The sequence below is a fragment of the Cucurbita pepo genome, chromosome LG01 (genome assembly GCF_002806865.2).
Source record: "Cucurbita pepo subsp. pepo cultivar mu-cu-16 chromosome LG01, ASM280686v2, whole genome shotgun sequence".
Lineage (NCBI taxonomy): Eukaryota > Viridiplantae > Streptophyta > Magnoliopsida > Cucurbitales > Cucurbitaceae > Cucurbita > Cucurbita pepo.
In genome coordinates this window covers 15,699,812-15,721,995 of record NC_036638.1, presented here as the reverse complement: position 1 = coordinate 15,721,995, position 22,184 = coordinate 15,699,812, and the positions used below count along the sequence as shown (strand labels likewise).

Genomic DNA, 22,184 nt, shown 5'->3' with positions numbered 1-22,184 from the left:
AATCTCCCATTTTCATCTTTGTTTTTATCCTCTTCTCTTCTCTTGTAAATTAAATTGAATTTGCTTTGTTGAATTTAATAAAAAGAAAAAATTGTTGAGACATCAATTTGGTTCCTTATCCAAGGGGAAAGCTCCATTTAATATTGGAGAATAATACCTGAAATTCAGAAGCTTAGGCTTAGAATACTCATCATATCTACTAAAAAAGATTCCATTTTATGAATCCTGTAGGTCTTCACAACTCTTGGTGTCTGTCTATATCTCTATTTCGAAAAGATTTATACCTATCTATCTACACCTCTCTACTCACTTTACACCCCAATTCTATTCCCATTATTTATAATTTAAATTCCATTTCTATTTTTTCTATATATATCATAAATATTATTATAAATTACATTAGATTCTCACATATTCAAATGTAAAAAAAATAAAAATAAAAAGAGATCTGAATCCAGATCCAATTACTCATAATAACATATTAATATTTTATTTAAATTTCTAATTCTGTTTTAGTTCTTTATCTTTATTTACTTGAGGAATAAATGTTTATAGATATATAGTTTTTACTTGATGTAACATGATGGGTGAAGGTCAACTAAAGCTCATTCCTCTAAGTCATTTATGTCCTAATGATCAATGTAGAGTCACTAAATGGACGAGAGCTCAATATCAAGCTTCAAAACATTTTTTGCGTACATTTCGAAAACCCTAATTTATTCTATGAGTAGGAGTGAAGTGTGCCTTCAAGATACACCTAAAAAAGACCTTATTTACTTGCCACACTTATCTTAAAGCTGTAACTAACTCAAACATCCAAGCGTGCTTAGAAAGGCAATGAATTACTGCTCCTCTCTTAAATCAATCAATGTTATGTCGAAGGAGAAATCACACTATGACCAACCTTGCAAAGACCAAGCTAGCATTCTTGAGGAAGACCTCAAGTGTGATCCCACCTAAATCCAATTTAAAAAGTCTAGACACAGGTGTGCCATCTTAAACTCTACTCCAAAGTAGAGGTACAACTTTAGAACTAATCCAAATTTACAAAGCCCAAAGATGATCTTTGTCTTTAGGCATGCTCGTACCTATAGTCAGTTTGAAAAAGTTTGAACAAGTATAGAATCATAAAATTTTGCTCCAAAATAGAAGTATGACTTGAAAGTTAATCTAAGCATACGATGTTCAAGAAAGATATAGAGTATTCCCACACGTAAACCTAGTTTAAAAAGCGTTGAACATTAGTATAACATCATAAACTCTGTCCCAAACTTTTGTTGTATCACTTAATAAAATCTTAAATTAATAATGGATTAGCTTATAAAATAAGTCTAGACTAAGTTTGAAAATTTTAAAATCATCTTAAACAATTGATTAAAGTTGAAACCATAATGACTAAACTGAAAGTTTCAAAACGTTCGAGATCAAATTGAAATTAGACCAAAGTATAGAAACGAAATAAATATAAAAATTATTTATATATAAATAAAGTAAAATAATATAATAAAAGCTTAAAAGTTTAGCTATTCGAATATTAAAGAGACCTTGGCCTCGTCTTCTCTCCACCATTATTGTGAACAGCATATTCTTCGTTCCTTTTCCAATCGCTTTCGCCGGCCTCTTCTAAAGATATTTCCTATTATTTTATTTCATTTTATTTTATTATTGGCTCATTAATTTACTAGGAATTGTATTATAATTCAGCTACCTTTTTAAACGTTAAGCAATATTTATTTATTTATTTATTTATTTGGGATTGCGAGTTATTTGATATTGTGATTGTGATGCTCACCCCATAATCTAAGCCATATAATTTGTTTATTAATTAACGTCATAATCATATCGATTAAAGGAAAAGGTATAATTTTTTGATTTTATACACTACATTTTAAATTCACATTTGAGTTATTTTTATATCTTATTAAATATAACATCATTCTCACTTTAGGTCAAATATTTGATAACCAAAATGTGTTCTTAAAGCTGGTTTAAAATAACATTTAAATTTTGTTGTATTTAAAAAAAAAAAAAAATTAATTTCTTTTTTAAATTATATGGATCAATAAATTTAAAGTTTATACAATTATATAGAAAGATTATAAACTGTATTATATTTTTTTTAAAAAAAAAGAAGAATAAAAAAAAGTAGGGTTAATGCGAGTTAGGTTGGGATATCTTATTTTTAAGTTATTATTATTATTTATTTATCAATATTTAACTAATAAAATTAAAAAAATATATGGTTTTAATATGATAAACGTGTATTTTACATTAACCATTATTATAATTTAAGAACTCAATTATATTAAAACAGCATAAATATTTGATATTTTATTTTTAACTTGGTGATTTTGAAAAATTAAAGAATATATTTTATTTTAAAAATAATCAGATTTTAGATAATTCATTTTATTCTTTAGTTAGAAAATAAAAAGGTATAACTTTTATTAAGATTATAAAATAAATCTTAAATTAAAATTTTAAAAACTAACGAGAACAAGTTTTTATTAAAAGGAAATTAAAAAATTAAGCGAATTTATTTTGTTTATCTTAATCTTTAACAAAATTGTTAATTATTCATTAAAAATATAATTAAAAATCTTAATTTTAGAATTGATAAGAATCAATTTATTTTATTTAAAATCTTTAACAATTTGTTTACGTTAATTTGTTTACGTTAAGTTGAAGTTTGACTTTTGAATTCAATTCTACTCAATTTTTTTTAGCTTTACCATTTGGCTAAATTAATCATACTTATTTTCTATAAATGATACTTAATTAAACTAGATGTAGAAGGTTTGGACATTTTACGACTATTAGGAAAATTTAGCTAATCAACATGGTGTACTTAATTTTGAAAATTCTCCTATAACAACCAAAATAAATCAAATATTAACTGGGTCGCTTTGATTTCATAAGTCAAACACGTTGGAGACTTAACCAAATAAGGAGAACAACATAAATTTTATAAGATAAAATAAAATTTTTAATCTAAGAGATACTTATTTTATGATTGGACCATAAACAAAAATGTAATTATAAGGATAAAGATAAAGTTTTAACCAATTATAAACAATTTAGGAAGGATTAAGTTAATTAGTATCGTTTTGGACAAAATAAAAATAAATTGTGAAGACCTAAAGTATAATAAATTCAACACATCTAGGAAAACTTAAATAAGACATTACGCGGAAGCCATGGCCTTGCTCAACGCTAATCAATGAATTTGATGAATTAAAAAAGTCCAAATTTCTCTAACTACTATATTAATTGCATTTAATTTAATTTAATAATACTTTTTTTTTTCTGATTAATCTTATTGCGTGACAGGACATAAATCTATGTTTTTTTTTAATTGTAGAAAAGCAATTGCTTTCGATTTAATAGGTTAATGTCTTAAAAGTTGTTTTGATTTTATTTGTAAGATCTTCTGATCTTTTCAATATTGATCCAATGTTTTATTAGTTGAACTAGCTCAATAGAGTTGATGGGTCCAATCAATAATAAATAATTATAATAAAATTCTTTTTATTATCTTAAAATCATCTTTATTTTCTCTCGATGTATTAATTATTTTCAATCCTAAGTCTTTTATCAAATAATTTATTAGAAATTGGAATTAGTCACATGGGTATTTCAGAAATGGTTCAATTCATCTCATTCGAACTCAAGAGATCCCTAAACTGTCAAAAACTTAAGTCTTAGACCTTCTCTCTTGAGTTTAAATTAAGTCTAGCTTGGAGGTTATTCACGGGTGTTCCATAGATTCTTAAGTATCTTATCTTCTTTTGAATTACATTCTTTTATTCTATTCTTTGAGCTTGGAAACGGTTGATTTATCGGATCCTGATGATGAGGATTTTCTTCCCATCTCTGCTTCAAAGATACGTTCCAAGAAGGGTTTTGGTTTCACAATCAAGATGAATAAAAAAATTTATTGAAATTCGAGTCCTTTAACTTAAGTTGTCTTAGACGGCTTTAGAGCCTCCTCGGTAAGAAGTTTCTTTCTATCACAATATGTTTTAAGTGGTTCATTTTCACCTATTTCTTCAACGTTTTCTTAATTATGTCAACCTTATGCCTTTTTCAATTTTCTTTCAAATGGGTGGTATTATATTCTTTGAGTCCCTGTGACTCCAATTATAGCTGAAATCATGTCAATATACGCCATGAAAAAAACTTTGTCAACTTCTATTATACTAGCCTATTATTAAGATTTGTAACCACCTAATACTAAAAAAAAAAAGAAAGGTACACCAATAAGGTGTATAAATAGTAATTTTCATTTTTTTTTAAAGCTTTGTTACCCATTTTATAATTTTGTTAGAGTGAGAAATATATGGTATAATTTGATGCATTGATTAATATAAAAGAAAGCTATGTTAGTTATATACATTGAATACTGTTAAAATATATTATTCACTTCCTTTCCTTACTAAATTGATTGAGTGAGTGGAAAATTTATGAAACCTATTCACCAAAATACCTTTATTTTGTTTGGTATGTTTGCATTTCACATACCTCTACCTAACCATTTCCTCACTTAGTTGACTATATGCTTCTCTCTGTCCATATTCTATCTTTAGTAGAAATCATTGAAGTGATTGTTTTATGAAAGACAATACTTAAACCCTATACCATTTTGGTTCGAATAACTTTACCTTTTGTCTACTAACCACCTCAATTTCTCGATGAAAAATGTATCTCAGGTTAAAACGTCAATGTAGACTCGTCGAGAAAACTTTTTTCAATGAGTTACACCTTGCATCAGAATGATATGCCAACAAAAACCAATGCTTATTATTCCTATAAGAGGTCATGGGGGAAAACACCCTTATCTCGAAGCCCCATGCATTGAAATAAGTATGTGAGATCCAGAACCTACCTCGAAGTCTATAGAGCCCTCGAACAGCTTCCCCTTAATCGAGGCTCGACTCCTTTTCTGGAGTTATCGAACAAAGTACACCCTTTGTTCGACACATGAGTCACTTTTGATTAAACCTTCGAGAGTAGTAATTTCTTTGTTCCACACTTGAGGATTCTATTGACATGACTAAATTAAGGGCATGATTCTGATACCATGTCAGAATAACGACTCTCCACAATGATATGATATTGTCCACTTTGAGCATAAACTCTCATGGCTTTGCTTTGGGATTCTCTAAAAAGCTTCATACCAATGATGTTGCTTACTTATAAATCCATGATCATTCTCTAAATTAGTCAATTTGGGACCTCCTCCCAACCATCCTCAACAATCCTCCTCTCGTACAAAATACATTATAGAGCCTACGATACTTTGAATATATCCACTTATTACTTGTTTCATAGTGTGCATTTGCATTAGACTAAAAACTTTTTGCCTTAAAGAAGTTTTCTACTTAATAGCGCACATTCTCGAGTCGACCATTAACGTTTTCAAACATTCATATGTTATGTCAACACCTCCTATTTACAATTCATAACTTCTCCTCAAATTTGAGTGTTATTGGTTGATGAAAATATTTCGATACAAACTTTGCTTCTACCCATCTCAAGATAGGATCGAATATGGTGCAAATAATTTAATCATGCTTCTACATTACCTTGCAAGGAAAAGAACGCAACTTAAAGTCTCAATGTCTATTGTTTGATATGTTTGTGGGATCTTCTCTAGTTGGGGGAGAGACTTCCACATCTTTATAAGGAATGCAGTTTTATAAAGAATACTTTGTTCCACTCCCCAATTGATGTTTGATTTCATAATCCACTCCCATTGGGGTCCCAACGTCCTCACTAGCACACCGCTTGATGCTTGACTCTGATACCATTTATAACAGCTCAAGTCTATCACGAGCAGATATTGTCCTCTTTGGGCCTCACAGCTTTAAAACGAACCTCTCCGTAACAGACGAGTTTTAAAACCCTAAAATTGACAATGATGCATAACAAGCTAAAACAGACAATATGTGTAGTAGAGATTTAGGGTTAATTGAAATTTTGAAAGTTTTAGATAATTTTTTATTTATTTTTTTATTTTTTTTATATAAGATGTAAAGTTCAAAAGTATTTTTTTTTTTCTATTTCATTTTAAAAACATCTGAATTCTTAACAAAATAGTAGTTACTTTCTTTTCTAATTCTTGGTCAATCACTCATCAACAAGCTCTAAAAAAAAAAAAAAAAAAAAAAAAAATCACTCAAATTAATTTACCATTTTTGTAAAAGAAGTTGATATGAGTTTGAGAATAAGCAAGATTTTAAAAAGAAAAATATAATAAGATGAGGAATTGAAAGCAATGGGAGAGAAGGTGGCACATGGGTTGAATAATGGTAATTAGATATTATATAGGTTGAATTCCCAACATGATAAGAACAATAAAAAGTGGGCATACCCCAACATCTCTTCTGTCATAGACATATATGCTATGCCTATGCTTTTGCTCCCACTTTCATGCCAAACCCTTCACCCACTCCACTCTTCTCACACACACATATCCACCTCATTTGGTGCGATGCTGATGAGGAATCCTGGTTGGATATATCACAAAATTTACATCTTATACCTCTTCTTAACCTTCTACTTTATACCTATTAATCTTTTTCTTTACCCGGAATCTTTGTTTCTATCCCCATAAAAATAGATAAAGAATTTCACGAGGATAAAGATTGAACTAAGAGGTGAGGGCGAGGATGAGAAAGACTTTCCTGTTCTTACTCAACCTTGTGAACATCTCTAAATCTAAGTAAGCATCATAGTCACGGCACATATTGACTTTTTGTTCAACATTTTAATGAATTTGTATTCCAATAATAATTTAGAAATATTTATGGAAGATATTACAGTTTTGGAAAAGTTTTCCACAATGTGCAAATTACATTTAAGATATTACAGTAATTTGTCTCCTCGTCGTACCAATAGATCATATTTTGTATATCAAAAAAAAGAATGATTCGTCGGGTTTATGATTGATCTCCTCAAAGGATATTTTGTAATGTAAAACTAGTCTAAAGTCGATTAAGTATCAGGGCTACGACTGGATATAGTGGATTTGATCATCCTCTGCTTATAGAGATTTAGAGCACCAGTCCAAAGCATCACAAACGAAACAAACGATCGTCTCGCACATATGCGAGATAAGCTTTTAATCTCTAAAATTTAGTCCGGTTCCACTTGGGATGTTCACTATGGCCTTTTGTGGTGGGTTACTATTGAGATGAAAATGGTGTCAAATCAAAGGAGGAAGAACAGAATCTCATATATTTCTTTATTTGTTCATACACATCACAGACATGTGTGGAGGATGGAGAGTGGTCGACCATTCTCCTTTTTTGCAATAATTCTTGGCATCAGTTCGTTGAAATCTCTAAAATTTGTCAATCACTTCATGATATACATGTATGAGAATTTGTAGTGATTTTGATGGGGTTAGTGTACGTATTTGGACTAAAAAAGATGCTTTATTATGGTAAATGCCAACAAAATTTATCACACCTTTTAGTGGGAGATCAAACATTTGTTCTAAATAATAATCTCAAATTTAATTTCATATTAAACTTAATTAATGTCATATTATAATCATACATTATCTTTTGAAGGTCTACCATTAGACAATAATAACAATTATCCTTGAAATAATTATTCATTCATTGGTTAGGTAGTCAACCTTATCCTATAAATTTATATGATTTATATAAGAATAAATCACAAAAATAAATAATTCTATTGGAATATATTTTATATAGTTAATTTTTTGTTTTTCATATTTGGTTAATATGGTTAATAGTATATTTAATATATTTTATCTTATTTTTTTAGATTTAATTTGTAGTTTGTATTCTAATTAAAGTTGTTAACATTAACGAAAATGAACTTTCGATCTCACCTATGTTTTATGTTTCTCATTTTTAACATGGTATCAGAGTATTATTCTTAACAAATCGCTACTTGTAAATTCGTTAACTAAGAATGCAATGTTTGTAAAGATTAAAAAATACATTTGTTTTTAATGTAAAATAGATTTTTGTGCAAAAACAAGTCGTAAACCAAGGCTGGTAAAGCCCACATGATTTCTAGTCATGCCCGATAACCACTNTAATAATAATAATAATAATTTTAATTTTAATGTAAAATAGATTTTGGGTTAGAGCCCACATGATTTCTAGTCGTACCACTATAATGTGTGCAAAATAAGTCCTGAGTGGCAGGATTCAAACCTACGCGGCAAAGCCACATGATTTCTATTCATACCCGATAACCACTCCAGCACGACCGATAACCACTCCGGCTACGGACATAATTTCTACTCATGCTCAATAACCACTCCGGCACGCCGGACATAATTTCTAGTCATGCCCGATAACCACTCCGGCTAAGTCAAAGTTGTGAGCAATAGGATTCGATATTTGCCCAATAACCACTATTTTATTGTAAAAAAGATTTTTGTGCAAAATAAGTCGTGAGCAAGCACGATTCAAACCAGCGCGGGCGAAGCCTACATGATTTCTAGTCATGCCCGATAACCACTCCGGCACGCCCACTGAATGAAAAACAAAATAAGGCGAAGTTGAGAGCAATAGGATTCGAGATTTCTAGTCGTGCCCGATAACCACTATTGTATTTTTAATGTAAAAAAAGTTTTTGTGCAAAATAAGTCGTGAGTGGCAAGATTCGAACCTACGAGGGCAAAGCCCACACATGATTTCTAGTCATACCTGATAACCACTCTAGCATGCCCACTAAATGAAAAATAAAATAAGTCGAAGTTATGAGTAATAGGATTCGAGATTTCTAGTCGTGCCCAAAGATTTTTGTGCAAAATAAGTTGTGAGCGGCAGAATTCGAACCGCGAAAAAGCCTAAATGATTTCTAGTCATGCCTGACAACCACTATTTTTAATGTAAAAATGATTTTGTACAAAATAATTCATGAGCGGCAGGATTCGAAACTTGCGCAGGCAAAGCCCACAATGGAAAGCACAATAAATCGAAGTTGTGAGCAGTAGGATTCGAGATTTCTAGTCGTGCCCGATAACCACTATTTTATTTTTAATGTAAAAAAGATTTTTGTGCAAAATAAATCGTGAGCTAGTCATGCCTGACAACCACTATTTTTAATGTAAAAATGATTTTGTACAAAATAATTCATGAGCGGCAGGATTCGAAACCTGCGCAGGCAAAGCCCACAATGGAAAGCACAATAAATCGAAGTTGTGAGCAGTAGGATTCGAGATTTCTAGTCGTGCCCGATAACCACTATTTTATTTTTAATGTAAAAAAGATTTTAAATGAGCAGCAGGATTCGAACATGCACAGGCAAAGCCCACTTGATACTCGATAACCACTCCGGCACACCCACTGAACAAAAAATAGAATAAGTCGAAGTTGTGAGCAGTAGGATTTGAGATTGATTTTTGTGCAAAATAAGTCATGAATGCAGGATTCGAACCTACGCGGAAAAGCCCGCATGATTTATAGTCATGCCGGATAACCACTCTGGCACGCCCACTAAATGAAAAACACAATAAGTCGAAGTTTTGAGTAGTAGGATTCGATATTTCTAGTTGTGCCAGGTTTTTGTGCAAAATAAGTCATGAGCGGCAGGATTCGGACCTGCGCAGGCAAAGTTCACATGATTTTTAGTCATGCCCGATAACCACTCGGGCACGTCCACTGAATGAAAGATAAAATAAATCGAATTTGTGAGCAATAGGATTCGAGATTTCTAGTCGTGTGCCTGATAACCACTATTTTATTTTTAATGTAAAAAAGATTTTTGTGCAACATAAGTCATGAGCGGCAAGATTCGAACCTACGCCAGAAAAGCAAAGAAAAACAAAATAAGCCGAAGTTGTGAGCAATAGGATTCGAAATTTCTAGTCGTGCCCGATAACCACTATTTTGTGCAAAATAAGTCATGAGCGGCAGGATTCAAACCTGCGTGGGCAAAGTGCACACGATTTCTAGTCATGCCCGATAACCACTCCGGCACACCCACATAATGAAAAATAGAATAAGTCGAAGTTGTGAGCACTAGGATTCGAGATTGATTTTTGTGCAAAATAAGTCATGAACGCAAGATTCGAACCTACGCGGGAAAACCCCGCATGATTTCAAGTCATGCCCGATAACCACTCCAGCACGCCCACTCAATGAAAAACACAATAAGTTGAAGTTTTAAGTAGTAGGATTCGATATTTCTAGTTGTGCCCGATAACCACTTGTAAAAAAGGTTTTTCTGCAAAATAAGTCGTGAGCGGCAAGATTCCTGCGAGCAAAGCCCACATGATTTCTAGTCATGCGCGATAACCATTCCAAAATAGAATAAGAAAATAGAATAAGCCGAAGTTGTGAGCGGCAGGATTCGAATCTACGCGGGAAAAGCCTAAATGATTTTTAGTCGTGAGCGGCAAGATTACTTCGGCACGCCCACTAAATAAAAAATAAAATAAGTCGAAGTTGTGAGGAGAAGGATTCGAGATTTCTAGTCGCCGGACAACCACTATTTTTAATTAAAAAAATATTTTGTGCAAAATAATTCATGAGCGGCAGGATTCGAACCTGCGCGGGCAAAGCCCCCATGATTTAGTCATGCCCGTTAACCAAATAGAGTAAGTAGAAATTGTAAGCAGTAGGATTCGAGATTCCTAGTCCGATAACAACTATTTTATTTTTAATGTAAAAAATATATTTTTTTTATTTTTAATGTAAAAAAGATTTTTGTGCAAAATAAGTCGGTAGGATTTGAACCTGCGGGCAAGGCCCACATGATTTCTAGTCATGCCCGATAACCACTCCAGCACGCCCACAGAATAAAAAATAGAATAAGTCGAAGTTGTGAGCACTAGGATTTGAACCTACGCGGGAAAAGCCCGCATGATTTCTAGTCATGCCCGATAACCACTTGTAAAAAGGTTTTTCTGCAAAATAAGTCGTGAGTGGCAGGATTCCAACCTGCGGGCAAAGCCCACATGATTTCTAGTCATGCCCGATAACCATTCCGGCACGCCCACTGAATGAAAAATAGAATAAGCAAATAGAATAAGCCGAAGTTGTAAGCGGCAGGATTCAAACCTACGCGGGAAAAGACTAAATGATTTTTAGTCATGCCTGATAACCACTCCGGCACGCCCACTAAATGAAAAATAAAATAAGCCCAAGTTGTGATCAGTAGCATTCGAGATTTTTAGTCGCCGGACAACCACTATTTTCAATGTAAAAAAGATTTTGTGCAAAATAATTCGTGAGCAGCAGGATTCGAACCTGCGCGGGCTAAGCCCACATGATTTCTAGTCATGCCCGTTAACCACTCCGGCACACCCACTGAATAAAAAATAGAGTAAGTCGAAGTTGTGAGCAGTAGGATTCGAGATTTCTAGTCCGATAACCACTCTTTTATTTTAATGTAAAAAAGATTTTTGTGCGAAATAAGTTGTGAGCGGCAGGATTCGAACCTGCGCGCCACATGATTTCTAGTCATGCCCGATAACCACTCAGGCACAGCCACTGAATGAAAAACAGAGTAAGTCGAAGTTGTGAGCATAGGATTCGAGATTTTTAGTCCGATAACCACTCTTTTATTTTAATGTAAAAAAGATTTTTGTGCGAAATAAGTCGTGAGCGGCAGGATTCGAACCTGCGCGGGCAAAGACCACATGATTTCTAGTCATGCCCGATAACCACTCCGGCACGCCCACAGAACCAAAAATAGAATAAGTCGAAGTTGTGAGCACTAGGATTCGAGATTTATTTTTGTGCAAAATAAGTCATTAACGCAGGATTCGAACCTACACGGGAAAAGACCGGATGATGGGCATGACGGGACGCCCACTAAATGAAACACACAATAAGTCGAAGTTTTGAGTAGTAGGATTCGATATTTCTAGTTTTGCCCGATAACCACTTGTAAAAAGGTTTTTCTGCAAAATAAGTCGTGAGCGGCAGGATTCCAACCTGCGGGCAAAGCCCACATGATTTCTAGTCATGCCCGATAACCATTCCGGCACGCCCACTGAATGAAAAATAGAATAAGCCGAAGTTGTGAGCGGCAGGACTCAAACCTACGCGGGGGAAAAGCCTAAATGATTTTTAGTCATGCCTGATAACCACTCTGGCACGCCCACTAAATGAAAAATACGCCCACAAAATTAGAAATAAAATAAGCGCCCACAAAATTAAAAATAAAATAAGCCCAAGTTGTGATCAGTAGCATTCGAGATTTTTAGTCGCCTGACAACCACTATTTTCAATGTAAACAAGATTTTGTGCAAAATAATTCGTGAGCGGCAGGATTCGAACCTGCGCGGGCAAAGCCCACATGATTTCTAGTCATGCCCGTTAACCACTCCGGCACGCCCACTAAATAAAAAATAGAGTAAGCCGAAGTTGTGAGCAGTAGGATTCGAGATTTCTAGTCCGATAACCACTCTTTTATTTTTAATGTAAAAAAGATTTTTGTGCAAAATAAGTCGTGGGCGGCAGGATTCGAACCTGCGCGGGCAAAGCCCACATGATTTCTAGTCATGCCCGTTAACCACTCCGGCACGCCCACTGAATAAAAAATAGAGTAAGCCGAAGTTGTGAGCAGTAGGATTCGAGATTTCTAGTCCGATAACCACTCTTTTATTTTTAATGTAAAAAAGATTTTTGTGTTAAATAAGTCGTGGGCGGCAGGATTCGAACCTGCGCGGGCAAAGCCCACATGATTTCAAGTCATGAATAAAAAATAGAGTAAGCCGAAGTTGTGAGTAGTAGGATTCGAGATTTCTAGTCCGATAACCACTCTTTTATTTTTAATGTAAAAAAGATTTTTGTGCGAAATAAGTCGTGAGCGGCAGGATTCGAACCTGCGCGGGCAAAGCCCACATGATTACTAGTCATGCCCGATAACAACTCCGGCACGCCAACACAATGAAAAATAGAATATGTCGAACATGTGAGCACTAGGATTCGAGATTGATTTTCGTGCGAAATAAGTCATTAACGCTGGATTCGAACCTACACGAGAAAAGACCGCATGATTTCTAGTCATGCCCGATAAACACTCCGGGACGCCCACTAAATGAAACACACAATAAGTCGAAGTTTTGAGTAGTAGGATTCGATATTTCTAGTTGTGCCCGATAACCACTTGTAAAAAGGTTTTTCTGCAAAACAAGTCGTGAGCGGCAGGATTCCAACCTGCGGGCAAAGCCCACATGATTTCTAGTCATGCCCGATAACCATTCCGGCACGCCCACTGAATGAAAAATAGAATAAGCAAATAGAATAAGCCGAAGTTGTGAGCTGCAGGATTCAAACCTACGCGGGAAAAGCCTAAATGATTTTTAGTCATGCCTGATAACCACTCCGGCAAGCCCACTAAATGAAAAATACGCCCACAAAATTCAAAATAAAATAAGCCCAAGTTGTGATCAGTAGCATTCGAGATTTTTAGTCGACAACCACTATTTTCAATGTAAAAAAGATTTTGTGCAAAATAATTCGTGAGCGGCAAGATTCGAACCTGCGCGGGAAAAGCCCACATGATTTCTAGTCATGCCCGTTAACCACTCCGGCACGCCCACTGAATAAAAAATAGAGTAAGCCGAAGTTGTGAGCAGTAGGATTCGAGATTTCTAGTCCGATAACCACTCTTTTATTTTTAATGTAAAAAAGATTTTTGTGCAAAATAAGTCGTTGGCGGCATGATTCGAACCTGCGCGGGCAAAGCCAACATGATTTCTAGTCATGCCCGATAACCACTCCGGCANTAGGATTCAAGATTTCTAGTCCGATAACCACTCTTTTATTTTTAATGTAAAAAAGATTTTTGTACGAAATAAAGTCGTGAGCGGCAGGATTCGAACCTGCGCGGGCAAAGCCCACATGATTTCTAGTCATGCCCGATAACAACTCCGGCACGCCCACAGAACGAAAAATAGAATAAGTCGAAGTTGTGAGCACTAGGATTAGAGATTTATTTTTGTGCAAAATAAGTCATTAACGCAGGATTCGAACCTACACGGGAAAAGACCGCATGATTTCTAGTCAAGCCCGATAACCACTCTGGGACGCCCACTAAATGAAACACACAATAAGTCGAAGTTTTGAGTAGTAGGATTCGATATTTCTAGTTCTGCCCGATAACCACTTGTAAAAGGTTTTTCTGCAAAATAAGTCGTGAGCGGCAGGATTCCAACCTGCGGGCAAAGCCCACATGATTTCTAGTCATGCCCGTTAACCACTCCGGCACGCCCACTGAATAAAAAATAGAGTAAGCCGAAGTTGTGAGCAGTAGGATTCAAGATTTCTAGTCCGATAACCACTCTTTTATTTTTAATGTAAAAAAGATTTTTGTACGAAATAAAGTCGTGAGCGGCAGGATTCGAACCTGCGCGGGCAAAGCCCACATGATTTCTAGTCATGCCCGATAACCACTTGGAAAAAGGTTTTTCTGCAAAATAAGTCGTGAGCGGCAGGATTCCAACCTGCGGGCAAAGCCCACATGATTTCTAGTCATGCTCGATAACCATTCCGGCACGCCCACTGAATGAAAAATAGAATAAGCAAATAGAATAAGCCGAAGTTGTGAGCGGCAGGATTCAAACCTACGCGCGAAAAGCCTAAATGATTTTTAGTCATGCGTGATAACCACTCCGGCACGCCCACTAAATGAAAAATAAAATAAGCCCAAGTTGTGATCTGTAGCATTCGAGATTTTTAGTCGCCGGACAACCACTATTTTCAATGTAAAAAAGATTTTGTGCAAAATAATTCGTGAGCGGCAGGATTCGAACCTGCGCGGGCAAAGCCCACACGATTTCGAGTCATGCCCGTTAACCACTCCGGCACGCCCACTGAATAAAAAATAGAGTAAGCCGAAGTTGTGAGCAGTAGGATTCGAGATTTCTAGTCCGATAACCACTCTTTTATTTTTAATGTAAAAAAGATTTTTGTGCGAAATAAGTCGTGAGCGGCAGAATTCGAACCTGCGCGGGCAAAATCCACATGATTTCTACTTAAGCCCGATAACCACTCCGGCATGCCCACTGAATAATAAATAGAGTAATCCGAAGTTCTGAGCAGTAGGATTCGAGATTTCTAGTCCGATAACCACTCTTTTATTATTATTTAAAAAAGATTTTTGTGCAAAATAAGTCAAGGGCGACACGATTTGAACCTACGCGTGCAAAGCCCACATGATTTCTAGTCATGCCCGTTAACCACTCCAGCACACCCACTGAATAAATAATAGAGTAAGTCGAAGTTGTGAGCAGTAGGATTCGAGATTTCTAGTCCGATAACCACACTTTTATTTTAATGTAAAAAAGATTTTTGTACAAAATAAGTCGTGAGCGGCAGGATTTGAAATTGCGCGGGCAAAGCCCACATGATTTCTAGTCAAACCCGATAACCACTCCGGCACGCCCACTGAATAAAAAATAGAGTAAGCCGAAGTTGTGAGCAGTAGGATTCGAGATTTCTAGTCCGATAACCACTCTTTTATTTTTAATGTAAAAAAGATTTTTGTGCGAAATAAGTCATGAGCGGCACGATTCGAACCTACGCGGGCAAAGCCCACATGATCTCTAGTCAAGCCCACTGAACAAAAAATAGAGTAATCCAAAGTTCTAAGCAGTAGGATTCGAGATTTCTAGTCCGATAACCACTCTTTTATTTTTTATGTAAAAAAGATTTTTGTGCGAAATAAGTAGTGAAAGGCAGGATTCGAACCTGCGTGGGCAAAGCCCACATGATTTCTAGTCATGCCCGATAACAACTCCGGCATGCCAACAGAATGAAAAATAGAATATGTCGAACTTGTGAGCACTAGGATTCGAGATTGATTTTCGTATGAAATAAGTCATTAACGCCAGATTCGAACATACACGGGAAAAGACCGCATGATTTCTAGTCATGCCCGATAAACACTCCGGGACGCCCACTAAATGAAACACACAATAAGTCGAAGTTTTGAGTAGTAGGATTCGATATTTCTAGTTGTGCCCGATAACCACTTGTAAAAAGGTTTTTCTGCAAAACAAGTCGTGAGCGGCAGGATTCCAACCTGCGGGCAAAGCCCACATGATTTCTAGTCATGCCCGATAACCATTCCGGCACGCCCACTGAATGAAAAATAGAATAAGCAAATAGAATAAGCCGAAGTTGTGAGCGGCAGGATTCAAACCTACGCGGGAAAAGCCTAAATGATTTTTAGTCATGCCTGATAACCACTCCGGCACGCCCACTAAATGAAAAATAAAATAAGCCCAAGTTGTGATTAGTAGCATTCGAGATTTTTAGTCGCCGGACAACCACTATTTTCAATGTGAAAAAGATTTTGTGCAAAATATAATTCGTGAGCTGCAGGATTTGAACCTGCACGGGCAAAGCCCACATGATTTCTAGTCATGCCCGTTAACCACTCCGGCACGCCCACTGAATAAAAAATAGAGTAAGCCGAAGTTGTGAGCAGTAGGATTCGAGATTTCTAGTCCGATAACCACTCTTTTATTTTTAATGTAAAAAAGATTTTTGTGCAAAATAAGTCGTGGGCGGCAGAATTCGAACGTGCGCGGGCAAAGCCCACATGATTTCGAGTCATGCCCGATAACCACTCCGGCACGCCCACTGAATAAAAAATAGAGTAAGCCGAAGTTATGAGCAGTAGGATTCGAGATTTCTAGTCCGATAACCACTCTTTTATTTTTAATGTAAGAAAGATTTTTGTGCGAAATAAGTCGTGAGCGGCAGGATTCGAACCTGCGGGGGCAAAACCCACATTATTTCTAGTCAAGCACGATAACCACTCCGGCACGCCCACTGAATAAAAAATAGAGTACGCCGAAGTTCTGAGCTGTAGGATTCGAGATTTCTAGTACGATAACTACTCTTTTATTTTTAATTAAAAAAGATTTTTGTGCGAAATAAGTCGTGAGAGGCAGGATTCGAACCTGCGCGGGCAAAGCCCACATGATTTCTAGTCGGGCCCGATAACCACTCCGGCACGCCCAATGAATAAAAAATAAAGTAAGCCGAAGTTCTGAGCTGTAGGATGTGAGATTTCTAGTCCGATAACCACTCTTTTATTTTTAATGTAAAAATGATTTTTGTAGGAAATAAGTCGTGAGCGGCACAATTCGAACTTGCGCGGGCAAAGCCCACATGATTTCAAGTCAAGCCCGATAACCACTCCGGCACGCCCACTGAATAAAAAATTGAGTAATCCGAAATTCTGAGCGGTAGGATTTGAGATTTCTAGTCCGATAACCACTCTTTTATTTTAATGTGAAAAAGATTTTTGTGCAAAATAAGTCGTGAGCAGCAAGATTCGAACCTACGCGGGCAAAGCCCACATGATTTCTAGTCATGACCGATAACAACTCCGGCAAGCCCACATAATGAAAAATAGAATATGTCGAAGTTGTGAGCACTAGGATTCGAGATTGATTTTTGTGCAAAATAAGTCATTAACGTTGGATTCGAACCTACACGGGAAAAGACCGCATGATTTCTAGTCATGCCCGATAAACACTACGGGACGCCAACTAAATGAAACACACAATAAGTCGAACTTTTGATTTGTAGGATTCGATATTTCTAGTTGTGCCCGATAACCACTTGTAAAAAGGTTTTTCTGCAAAACAAGTTGTGAGCGGCAGGATTCCATTCTGGGGGCAAAGCCCACATGATTTCTAGTCATGCCCGAAAACCACTCCGGCATGCCCACTAAATGAAAAATGAAATAAGCCAAAGTTGTGATTAGTAGCATTCGAGATTTTGTGCAAAATATAATTCGTGAGCGGCAGGATTCGAACCTGCGCATGCAAAGCCCACATGAATTCTAGTCATGCCCGTAAACCACTCCGGCACGCCCACAGAATATAAAATTGAGTAAGCCAATGTTGTGAGCAGTGGGATTCGAGATTTCTAGTCCGATAACCACTCTTTTATTTTTAATGTGAAAAAGATTTTTGTGCAAAATAGGTCGTGGGCGGCAGGATTCGAACCTGTGCGGGCAAGCAAAGCCCACATGATTTCGAGTCCTGCCCGATAACCACTCCGGCACGCCCACTAAATAAAAAATAGAGTAATCCAAAGTTGTGAGCAGTAGGATTCGAGATTTCTAGTCCGATAACCACTCTCTTATTTTTAATGTAAAAAAGATTTTTGTGCGAAATAAGTCGTGAGCGGCAGGATTCGAACCTGCGCGGGCAAAGCCCACATGATTTCTAGTCATGCCCGATAACCACTCCGGCACGCCCCCAAAATGAAAAATAGAATAAGTCGAAGTTGTGGGCACTAGGATTCGAGATTTAATTTTGTGCAAAATAAGTCATTAACGCAGGATTCGAACCTACACGGGAAAAGCCTGCATGATTTCTAGTCATGCCCGATAACCACTCCGGGACGCCCACTTAATGAAACACACAATAAGTCGAAGTTTTGAGTAGTAGGATTCGATATTTCTAGTTATGCCTAATAACCACTTGTAAAAAGGTTTTTCTGCAAAATAAGTCGTGAGCGGCAGGATTCCAACCTGCGGGCAAAGCCCACATGATTTCTAGTCATGCCCGATAACCATTCCGGCACGCCCACTGAATGAAAAATAGAATAAGCAAATAGAATAAGCCGAAGTTGTGAGCGGCATGATTCAAACCTACGCGGGAAAAGCCTAAATGATTTTTAGTCATGCCTCATAACCACTCCGGCACGCCCACTAAATGAAAAATAAAATAAGCCCAAGTTGTGATTAGTAGCATTCGAGATTTTTAGTCGCCGGACAACCACTATTTTCAATGTGAAAAAGATTTTGTGCGAAATATAATTCGTGAGCTGCAGGATTCGAACCTGCACGAGCAAATCCCACATGATTTCTAGTCATGCCCATTAACCACTCCGGCACGGCCACAGAATATAAAATAGAGTAATCCGATGTTCTAAGTAGTAGGATTCGAGTATCTAGTCCGATAACCACTCTTTTATTTTAAATGTAAAAAAGATTTTTGTGCAAAATAAGTCATGGGCGGCAGGATTCGAATTTGCGCGAGCAAAGCCCACATGATTTCTAGTCATGCCCGATAACCACTCTGGCACGCCCACTAAATAAAAAACAGAGTAAGTCGAAGTTGTGAGCAGTAGGATTCGAAATTCCTAGTCCGATAACCACTCTTTTATTTTTAATGTAAAAAAGATTTTTGTGTGAAATAAATAAGTCGTGAGCGGCAGGATTCGAACCTGCGCGGGCAAAGCCCACATGATTTCTAGTCATGCCCGATAACCACTCCTGCACGCCCACTGAATAAAGAATAGAGTAAGTCGAAGTTGTGAGCAGTAGGATTCGAGATTTCTAGTCCGATAACCACTCTTTTATTTTTAATGTAAAAAAGAATTTTGTGTAAAATAAGTCGTGGGCGGCAGGATTCGAACCTGCGCGGGCAAAGCCAACATGATTTCTAGTCATGCCCGATAACCACTCCGGCACGCCCACTAAATAAAAAACAAAGTAAGTCGAAGTTGTGAGCAGTAGGATTCGAAATTTCTAGTCCGATAACCACTCTTTTATTTTTAATGTAAAAAAGATTTTTGTGCGAAATAAGTCATGAGCGGCAGGATTCGAACCTGCGCGGGTAAAGCCCACATGATTTCTAGTCATGCCCGATAACAACTCCGGCACACCAACAGAATGAAAAATAGAATATGTCGAAGTTGTGAGCACTAGGATTCGAAATTGATTTTCGTGCGAAATAAGTCATTAACGCCGGATTCGAACCTACACGGGAAAAGACCACATGATTTCTAGTCATGCCCGATAACAACTCCGGCACGCCAACAGAATGAAAAATAGAATATGTCGAAGTTGTGAGCACTGGGATTCGAAATTGATTTTCGTGTGAAATAAGTCATTAACGCAGGATTCGAACCTACACGGGAAAAGACCACATGATTTCTAGTCATTCCCGATAAACACTCCGGGACGCCCACTAAATGAAACACACAATAAGTCGAAGTTTTGAGTAGTAGGATTCGATATTTCTAGTTGTGCTCGATAACCACTTGTAAAAAGGTTTTTCTCCAAAACAAGTTGTGAGCGGCAGGATTCCATTCTGCGGGCAAAGCCCACATGATTTCTAGTCATGCCCGATAACCATTCCGGCACGCCCACTAATCAAAAAATATTATAAGCAAATAGAATAAGCCGAAGTTGTGAGCGGCATGATTCAAACCTACGCGGGAAAAGCCTAAATGATTTTTAGTCATGCCAGATAACCACTCCGGCACGCCCACTAAATGAAAAATAAAATAAGCCCAAGTTGTGATTAGTAGCATTCGAGATTTTTAGTCGCTTGACAACCACTATTTTCAATGTGAAAAAGATTTTGTGCGAAATATAATTCGTGAGCTGCAGGATTCGAACCTGCACGAGCAAATCCCACATGATTTCTAGTCATGCCCATTAACCACTCCGGCACGGCCACAGAATATAAAATAGAGTAATCCGATGTTCTAAGTAGTAGGATTCGAGTATCTAGTCCGATAACCACTCTTTTATTTTAAATGTAAAAAAGATTTTTGTGCAAAATAAGTCATGGGCGGCAGGATTCGAACCTGCGCGAGCAAAGCCCACATGATTTCTAGTCATGCCCGATAACCACTCCGGCACGCCCACTGAATAAAGAATAGAGTAAGCCGAAGTTGTGAGCAGTAGGATTCGAGATTTCTAGTCCGATAACCACTCTTTTATTTTTAATGTAAAAAAGAATTTTGTGCAAAATAAGTCGTGGGCGGCATGATTCGAACCTGCGCGGGCAAAGCCAACATGATTTCTAGTCATGCCCGATAACCACTCCGGCACGCCCACTGAATAAAAAATAGAGTAACTCGAAGTTGTGAGCAGTAGGATTCGAAATTTCTAGTCCGATAACCACTCTTTTATTTTTAATGTAAAAAAGATTTTTGTGACAAATAAGTCGTGAGCGGCAGGATTTGAACCTGCGCGGGCAAAGCCCACATGATTTCTAGTCATGCCCGATAACAACTCCGGCACGCCAACAGAATGAAAAATAGAATATGTCGAAGTTGTGAGCACTGGGATTCGAAATTGATTTTCGTGTGAAATAAGTCATTAACGCAGGATTCGAACCTACACGGGAAAAGACCACATGATTTCTAGTCATGCCCGATAAACACTCCGGGACGCCCACTAAATGAAACACACAATAAGTCGAAGTTTTGAGTAGTAGGATTCGATATTTCTAGTTGTGCCCGATAACCACTTGTAAAAAGGTTTTTCTGCAAAACAAGTTGTGAGCGGCAGGATTCCAACCTGCGGGCAAAGCCCACATGATTTCTAGTCATGCCCGATAACCATTCCGGCACGCCCACTGAATGAAAAATAGAATAAGCAAATAGAATAAGCCGAAGTTGTGAGCGGCAGGTTTCAAACCTACGCGGGAAAAGCCTAAATGATTTTTAGTCATGCCTGATAACCACCCGGCACGCCCACTAAATGAAAAATAAGCCCACAAAATTAAAAATAAAATAAGCCCAAGTTGTGATTAGCATTCGAGATTTTTAGTCGCCTCACAACCACTATTTTCAATGTAAGTCGACAACCACTATTTTCAATGTATGTCGCCTGACAACCACTATTTTCAATGTATGTCGCCTGACAACCACTATTTTCAATGTATGTCGCGTGACAACCACTATTTTCAATGTATGTCGCGTGACAACCACTATTTTCAATGTAAAAAAGATTTTGTGCAAAATAATTCGTGAGCGGCAGGACTCGAACCTGCGCTGGCAAAGCCCACATGATTTCTAGTCATGCCCGTTAACCACTCCGAGACGCCCACTGAATTAAAAATAGAGTAAATCGAAGTTGTGAGCAGTAGGATTCGAGATTTCTAGTCCGATAACAACTCTTTTATTTTAAATGTAAAAAAGATTTTTGTGCAAAATAAGTCGTGGGCGGCAGGATTCGAATTTGCGCGAGCAAAGCCCACATGATTTCTAGTCATGCCCGATAACCACTCCGGCACGCCCACTGAATAAAAAATAGAGTAAGCCGAAGTTGTGAGCAGTAGGATTCGAGATTTCTAGTCCGATAACCACTCTTTTATTTTTAATGTAAAAAAGATTTTTGTGCAAAATAAGTCGTGGGCGGCAGGATTCGAACCTGCGCGGGCAAAGCCCACATGATTTCTAGTCATGCCCGTTAAC

At 36.9% G+C, this 22,184-nt stretch overlaps 28 non-coding genes across 28 annotated transcripts; all 28 read right to left on the bottom strand.

The window, feature by feature from the left end:
- Nucleotides 1-11,219: 11,219 nt before the first annotated feature.
- Nucleotides 11,220-11,301, bottom strand: TRNAS-AGA. Its single transcript has one exon. It is a non-coding gene; the product is annotated as a tRNA-Ser (tRNA).
- Nucleotides 11,302-11,592: 291 nt separating this feature from the next.
- TRNAS-AGA lies at nucleotides 11,593-11,674 on the bottom strand. The gene has a single exon. It is a non-coding gene; the product is annotated as a tRNA-Ser (tRNA).
- Nucleotides 11,675-11,909: 235 nt separating this feature from the next.
- Nucleotides 11,910-11,989, bottom strand: TRNAS-AGA. Its single transcript has one exon. It is a non-coding gene; the product is annotated as a tRNA-Ser (tRNA).
- Nucleotides 11,990-12,254: 265 nt separating this feature from the next.
- TRNAS-AGA lies at nucleotides 12,255-12,336 on the bottom strand. The gene has a single exon. It is a non-coding gene; the product is annotated as a tRNA-Ser (tRNA).
- A 110-nt stretch (nucleotides 12,337-12,446) lies between these two features.
- On the bottom strand, nucleotides 12,447-12,528 carry TRNAS-AGA. The gene has a single exon. It is a non-coding gene; the product is annotated as a tRNA-Ser (tRNA).
- Nucleotides 12,529-12,802: 274 nt separating this feature from the next.
- On the bottom strand, nucleotides 12,803-12,884 carry TRNAT-AGU. The gene has a single exon. It is a non-coding gene; the product is annotated as a tRNA-Thr (tRNA).
- A 252-nt stretch (nucleotides 12,885-13,136) lies between these two features.
- Nucleotides 13,137-13,216, bottom strand: TRNAS-AGA. The gene has a single exon. It is a non-coding gene; the product is annotated as a tRNA-Ser (tRNA).
- Nucleotides 13,217-13,461: 245 nt separating this feature from the next.
- On the bottom strand, nucleotides 13,462-13,543 carry TRNAS-AGA. The gene has a single exon. It is a non-coding gene; the product is annotated as a tRNA-Ser (tRNA).
- Nucleotides 13,544-13,804: 261 nt separating this feature from the next.
- Nucleotides 13,805-13,886, bottom strand: TRNAS-AGA. Its single transcript has one exon. It is a non-coding gene; the product is annotated as a tRNA-Ser (tRNA).
- A 251-nt stretch (nucleotides 13,887-14,137) lies between these two features.
- TRNAS-AGA lies at nucleotides 14,138-14,217 on the bottom strand. Its single transcript has one exon. It is a non-coding gene; the product is annotated as a tRNA-Ser (tRNA).
- Nucleotides 14,218-14,425: 208 nt separating this feature from the next.
- On the bottom strand, nucleotides 14,426-14,505 carry TRNAS-AGA. The gene has a single exon. It is a non-coding gene; the product is annotated as a tRNA-Ser (tRNA).
- Nucleotides 14,506-14,734: 229 nt separating this feature from the next.
- On the bottom strand, nucleotides 14,735-14,816 carry TRNAS-CGA. Its single transcript has one exon. It is a non-coding gene; the product is annotated as a tRNA-Ser (tRNA).
- Nucleotides 14,817-16,005: 1,189 nt separating this feature from the next.
- On the bottom strand, nucleotides 16,006-16,085 carry TRNAS-AGA. Its single transcript has one exon. It is a non-coding gene; the product is annotated as a tRNA-Ser (tRNA).
- A 231-nt stretch (nucleotides 16,086-16,316) lies between these two features.
- TRNAS-AGA lies at nucleotides 16,317-16,398 on the bottom strand. Its single transcript has one exon. It is a non-coding gene; the product is annotated as a tRNA-Ser (tRNA).
- Nucleotides 16,399-16,508: 110 nt separating this feature from the next.
- On the bottom strand, nucleotides 16,509-16,590 carry TRNAS-CGA. The gene has a single exon. It is a non-coding gene; the product is annotated as a tRNA-Ser (tRNA).
- Nucleotides 16,591-17,083: 493 nt separating this feature from the next.
- Nucleotides 17,084-17,165, bottom strand: TRNAS-UGA. Its single transcript has one exon. It is a non-coding gene; the product is annotated as a tRNA-Ser (tRNA).
- Nucleotides 17,166-17,755: 590 nt separating this feature from the next.
- Nucleotides 17,756-17,837, bottom strand: TRNAS-AGA. The gene has a single exon. It is a non-coding gene; the product is annotated as a tRNA-Ser (tRNA).
- Nucleotides 17,838-17,947: 110 nt separating this feature from the next.
- TRNAS-CGA lies at nucleotides 17,948-18,033 on the bottom strand. Its single transcript has one exon. It is a non-coding gene; the product is annotated as a tRNA-Ser (tRNA).
- Nucleotides 18,034-18,143: 110 nt separating this feature from the next.
- TRNAS-AGA lies at nucleotides 18,144-18,225 on the bottom strand. The gene has a single exon. It is a non-coding gene; the product is annotated as a tRNA-Ser (tRNA).
- A 252-nt stretch (nucleotides 18,226-18,477) lies between these two features.
- On the bottom strand, nucleotides 18,478-18,557 carry TRNAS-AGA. Its single transcript has one exon. It is a non-coding gene; the product is annotated as a tRNA-Ser (tRNA).
- Nucleotides 18,558-19,175: 618 nt separating this feature from the next.
- TRNAS-AGA lies at nucleotides 19,176-19,257 on the bottom strand. Its single transcript has one exon. It is a non-coding gene; the product is annotated as a tRNA-Ser (tRNA).
- Nucleotides 19,258-19,367: 110 nt separating this feature from the next.
- TRNAS-AGA lies at nucleotides 19,368-19,449 on the bottom strand. Its single transcript has one exon. It is a non-coding gene; the product is annotated as a tRNA-Ser (tRNA).
- Nucleotides 19,450-20,546: 1,097 nt separating this feature from the next.
- Nucleotides 20,547-20,628, bottom strand: TRNAS-AGA. Its single transcript has one exon. It is a non-coding gene; the product is annotated as a tRNA-Ser (tRNA).
- A 110-nt stretch (nucleotides 20,629-20,738) lies between these two features.
- TRNAS-AGA lies at nucleotides 20,739-20,820 on the bottom strand. Its single transcript has one exon. It is a non-coding gene; the product is annotated as a tRNA-Ser (tRNA).
- A 110-nt stretch (nucleotides 20,821-20,930) lies between these two features.
- TRNAS-AGA lies at nucleotides 20,931-21,012 on the bottom strand. Its single transcript has one exon. It is a non-coding gene; the product is annotated as a tRNA-Ser (tRNA).
- A 252-nt stretch (nucleotides 21,013-21,264) lies between these two features.
- On the bottom strand, nucleotides 21,265-21,344 carry TRNAS-AGA. Its single transcript has one exon. It is a non-coding gene; the product is annotated as a tRNA-Ser (tRNA).
- A 391-nt stretch (nucleotides 21,345-21,735) lies between these two features.
- TRNAS-AGA lies at nucleotides 21,736-21,817 on the bottom strand. The gene has a single exon. It is a non-coding gene; the product is annotated as a tRNA-Ser (tRNA).
- Nucleotides 21,818-21,927: 110 nt separating this feature from the next.
- On the bottom strand, nucleotides 21,928-22,009 carry TRNAS-AGA. Its single transcript has one exon. It is a non-coding gene; the product is annotated as a tRNA-Ser (tRNA).
- Between the last annotated feature and the right edge of the window lie 175 nt (nucleotides 22,010-22,184).